The 5,276-nt window shown below is 51.4% G+C and overlaps 1 long non-coding RNA gene across 1 annotated transcript in view; it reads right to left on the bottom strand.

Moving 5' to 3' along the window:
- Positions 1–2,383: 2,383 nt before the first annotated feature.
- The window catches only part of LOC112137854, a 26,346-nt gene continuing 23,453 nt past the window's right edge, over positions 2,384–5,276 (bottom strand). The window contains exon 4 of the long non-coding RNA XR_002917634.2: positions 2,384–3,594. This is a non-coding gene — a long non-coding RNA (uncharacterized LOC112137854). The remainder of the gene's footprint in view (positions 3,595–5,276) is intronic.

The raw sequence follows: 5,276 nt of genomic DNA, 5'->3' as shown, positions 1-5,276 counted from the left end.
CAGTTGGGGGTGGGGGGTTAGTGTCTGGGCCCTTTGCTCACTGATGGGGGGTCGACTGGATCTGCAGGTCTTTGTGTTGGTCTGGTGTGGAAAAGCCTTTAGACCAAAGCGGTTCTTCGTCCTGCAGTTCCAGCAGCTGCTCTCTGGGGGCGCTGTGCTCTGAGCAGGACGATGACTGAAGGAAGAAGAAAAGACTCCCTAACATACCATCAGTGATATCTCCATGCGTGCTGCGTTCACTGACAGGCCTCTCCCTCCGACTAAAGGGCCTTCATGTTTACAGCCCTGAGCGCCGTCTGTCAGGCGGACAGCGGTCGGCGCCGTTCCTGTCATGGCGGCAGCTCTCAGTAACAACGTGGACGCTGACTGTGCTGCAAATACCAGCTGCCAATCGGCCGACTCCTGACCTTTCCCTCCGCCGCCAGCCGGCGCAGAAACAATGGAAGGGCTCACCTGGAGTTCTGCTCACAGGAGAGACTCCAGGTGAGCCCAGTCTAAAAATAGCACCTGTGAATCATGTGATCAGGGCAGGGCTGAACCTTCACTCACTGAGCCCATGTTAAAGATAGAACGGAGGATCTGTGTCCTGATCAGGTGCAGATCTGTTCCTCCTCCTGGTCTGAAAGTCCTTCAAGTTTTCTCCGTCTGTGATGTTCCTCAGGCTGAAGCTCTCAGAGGTTTGATGTTTGGGTCTGTCCTCCTCTCTCTAGTGTTTCTACATCATTCCTGTTCAGAGGAAGAACCGGCAGATCCTGATCCAGGAGATCCACCTTCACCTGTCGACTCCAGCAGAGACCGTATCATCATACTCCCACCGCCGTGCATGATAAAACTGGTTTTCCTGCTAATTTGAATCTTTGACCTTTGGTCACCTGAGCTTCATAACGTTCTGACCCCAAACTCCTTCCAGGAGGAGCAGAGACTTGAACTAAAAACCGGGAAGCTCAGACCCCCCCGGGTGAAATAAAGGTAACTGTGACTAACGAAGGAAACGTTTCACCTGAACGCCTCATCTATCCAGGGCAGGGCATCAGCCAGTGATGCTCCAGCGGCGGCGTGACCACGGACGGACCGTCTCATCCGCGTCCGACAAACATGGCTGCCTCTGTCTGCTGCAGCCGTGCGCGGCGGTGATTTGTTGGACTCCACACAGGCGAGAGGAGTGGAGCGCCGCGGGAATTCCTCCTCTGCCTGCGCGCTTCGCTCACTTCTTCCTTGAAGCCGTCAGTCACAGCAGAGCTGCAGGACTTCCTGTTTGATTTGTATCCAAGACCAACAACAACTCCGCCGCTAACCGCACAGCCGGTCTCCGGAGGCCCGAGCGGCTGCTGCTGCCCTCCTGCCCCCACAAAGAACACAGCCCGGATCAACAGTCTGAGTCCCCTGCAGGTGTTTACATCCCAGCGTGGGGCTGTTCTCTCACCTGCAGACAGGTACGTTCCTCCCAGTTCCTGCTTTGATTCTCTGATGCTGCAGCGTTTGATCCTTTCCACACTCAGAGTCAGCAAAACAATCTGTGATTCTGCTGGTGTCAGGTGGAAGAGCACAAGGCCACGGTTACCATGGTTACCGGACTGCAGCAGCCCCTGGTCTTGTCCGAGCTTCTGCGGGTTTGGAGTGAAGGTTGACACGGTCACGAGGGGCCAGACACCACACACGGATTCCTCCAAAACTTTTGAAAAGTTCTGCTGTGATGATGAGGCGTTCAAAGACCTCACGGTTTTATTTTGAGGACCGTGCTCTTCTAACCATCCCACCGTCTCAGCAGCTCAAGCTCAACTTTCAGAGCCAGTGAGGCCAGATGGTTTAAAAATGGACAGAAAATGTCTGCAGTTACCACGGTGACCACACCTGTGTTTGCCCATGTTGTCTTAAGTGGACACTCAGTGAGTTAGCTCGCTATGCTAGCCAGCCGCCCGGTGGACAGCTTAGTTTGCTAGCGAGCTCTAATGTATTAGGCTAGCGAGCTCCACTGTAGCATGCTAGCGAGCTCTGCTTTAGCATGCTGGCGAGCTCGCTTTAGCATGCTAGTGAGCTAGCAAGCTCCGCTTTTGGAAGCTAGTGAGCTCCGCTTTAGCAAGCTAGCAAGCTCTGCTTTCGCATGCTAGCGAGCTCCGCTTTAGCAAGCTAACAAGCTCTGCTTTAGCATGCTAGCGAGCTCGCTTTAGCATGCTAGCGAGCTCCGCTTTAGCAAGCTAGCGAGCTCAGCTTTAGCATGCTAGCGAGCTCAGCTTTAGCATGCTAGCAAGCTCCGCTTTAGCATGCTAGCAAGCTCGCTTTAGCATGCCAGCGAGCCCCGTTTTAGCATGCTAGCGGGCTCCACTGTAGCATGCTAGCCAGCTCAGCTTTAGCATGCTAGTGAGCTCCGCTGTTGGATGCTAGCGACCTCCCCTGACGTTCTAGAGACTCCTCCTCTCAGATCCACGTTCATATTCCTCGTTTTTCACTTTTCTCCCAACAAATCCAAACTCTGTAAAAAGCAGCATCACTTTTCTCTCATGAGTCCCTCTGTTCCTAAAGAAGTTTCAGCTGCAGCCTGAAGCGTTTGGTAGAGGTCAGACGTTTCCTGAAGACAAAAGCTGCAGATCGAAGGAACAAAACATCAAATGTTTGATCAGGAAGTTTGATTTGATGAACTAAAACAGTTTCGTGAAGTTTGGACCCTGAAGTCTCCTTGACGGTGAGGAGCGCGTTCAGGTGATGCTCCTGCCGCCATTGTTCCTCCTCCAGCTTGTCAGTCTCATCACCGCCGCCGGTTTATCAGGATCGGGATTTGTGCGTCCATTGTTTGTGTGGACAAAGTGAAGGATGGGCTGTGAGAGCGCAGAGCAGCCGTCTGCATGACAATGCAGCCGCAGCCGAGCGGCAGAACAAAAGTCTCATTGACTGCAAACTCCAAAAAGGAAGAATCCACTCCAGCTCTGACAGAATAATTGCTGGATTATTTTCTGCTTTAATTAAGAGGCTCAGGCTCCTTACAAGTGTAGAAAATTTAATCCTTTTTTAAATCCTGGATAATTTAATGTGAGAGAAATCAAATAAATAAGAGGCTGGGCTCTTCAGTCAGAGCGTTTGATACGGGTGATTAGGTGAGCGGGGCGTGAAGAAGCCCATTAGGATTGTGTGGTGTCACCGCCGCCGCGGCGGGCGCCGGCCCTAATCCACTCCTCAGCCGCCGCCATTTTCTCCTAAATTGCTGCGGCGGCGCAAAAGCGAGCGGCCATTGATTGATTCTTATCCCGTTAAAGAGGCGGGCGGCAGATAAATGCTGAAGTAATGAGAAGCAATTATGAGCTGTGAAAAGCTTCATTACAGGCGGAGGGGCCGAGAGCCGGCGGGAACTCCACGAGGACGCCGCAGGATTCCACGGAGCGAGAGACGGCGGTCCAGACGGGCCGGAACTTGAACCGACACGCCTGCAGAAGTTCAGGGAAGTTCTGCTGGACTGCAAGGCCTGAGCGTCGTATCCAGCTGTTGATTGGATGATTGAAGCGCGTCACATGACCACATGACCACATGCCGAGGCCGCGTGACGTCAGGTCTGTGTCGAGCAGCTCGCTGGAGTTTGGAAGAGGGTCGGGTTTGTCAACCAATCTGAGCAAACAAGAACCAAAGAAGATGTGAAGAGAACTTCAAAACAATCACATTTAGATATCGGACAAACATAAAACACCGTTGCCATGGTAACCACAACACCAGAACATTGTCTGCTTTTCTAGAAAATAGCAAACAGTATTCTGAGATTTCTCATATTCATCAGGCATTGACAGAAGCAGCTTCACCAGGACGACTGGTGACTTGAGGACAACCTCAGTCTTTGTTTCTGCTGCAGTCCACAGAGCAAAAACCCAATCCAGAAATATCCGGTACGTTTGTTTTGTCAAAGATTAGACGAGGACGACTTCACAGAGGTTTATTTCCCTCCTCTCACACCCACAGCCAGATGGCGCTGTCTGACCCCATCAGAAGTCTTGAGTGTCGACACATCACCGTGTTGGAGCGAATCGACGCTTCATGAAACCTCGTTTTCAACATCCCTAATGAAAAGAGCCAATCCGAGTACAGAAGCTACGGCTCCGCCCACCTGTCAATCAAAACGGTTTTCTGTTACGGTCAGGAGGGTGAGAACCGGAGAGAACCACGAACAAAGACCTAAGAAATTCTTAACAAACACATAGCTAACATGCAGAGAAACAGGAGAGTTCACAATGAACAAAGTTCAGGCTGCTGCGACAGCTCTACAGCTGAGTGGGCGGAGTCACAGGCATCCTCCTGAAACCCAAGAAAAAGAAAATTAAGAACCAAATAAAACCAGTCGAGTAGAACAGAAAACTCAGAAACAATCCAGAAAAACTTTTGTACAAAGATGAACTTTTTATCCGGAGAGTTCAGGAGGAGCTGCTCCAGAACCTGAAGACAAACTACGAGGGTTCAGATCTCTGACCAGAAAATCTCCAAAAATGTGGCCAACCTGAGCTGCAGTGTGATGAGGATGATGAAGATGATCCTCTTCATCCTTCAGTGACTCCAGGATCCCTCTGAAGGTCATTCCTGCTCCTTTAAAACCACAAACTTATGGATGTTTCACAGCTGAATTTCAGAGCTGCTCTGTCGGGGGGGCCGGAGGAGTTGCACCCGCTGGGGGGTGGGGTGGGGGGTGTGAGCCTCCTCCGACTGCCGACAGCCCCCCCGCTGGGACGCTCTAACCGCCGTTCCGTTCCCTCAGGAGATAAAGCTGCAGAGAGCTTTGGGGGAAATAAGAGAAATCATGAAAAGACTTCTTAACTCGCGCTCATCAAAACGATGAGAGACGGCCCGGAAGCCCGTTTGATCAGACGGCTGAAAGTTTGATCAGATGTCGGCGTCGTCAGAAGAGACGGGAAGAGAGAATAACAGAAGATTTTCATCTGGCAAATGGAATAAAGTGAAACATAAAGACTGTTTCTACGCCAACAATCAAAGAGGAATCAGAATGTTTCTCTGAAGTTCAGCTTCTGATTCCATCTGCAGGTTTGATGCTGCAGATGTGAGGAAATGTCTCTGCAGTGGAGGAGCACGGCCGCTTTCATCCACACGTCCTCCATGGTTCAACTACGATTGGAAGTCTGGTCTGAGAGGAAGAGTCTGACGTGAAGGTTGATGGGAAGCTGCAGCTGTTATCCTGAAACCGAGATCCTGCAATTGAGATCCTGCAGCTGAGATCCTGCAGTCGTGATCCTGAAACCGAGATCCTGCAGTCGTGATCCTGCAGGCGTGATCCTGCAGTCGTGATCCTG

This window comes from Oryzias melastigma, linkage group LG10 (assembly GCF_002922805.2).
Source record: "Oryzias melastigma strain HK-1 linkage group LG10, ASM292280v2, whole genome shotgun sequence".
Classification (NCBI taxonomy): domain Eukaryota; kingdom Metazoa; phylum Chordata; class Actinopteri; order Beloniformes; family Adrianichthyidae; genus Oryzias; species Oryzias melastigma.
This window is presented reverse-complemented; position numbering and strand designations above follow the sequence as displayed.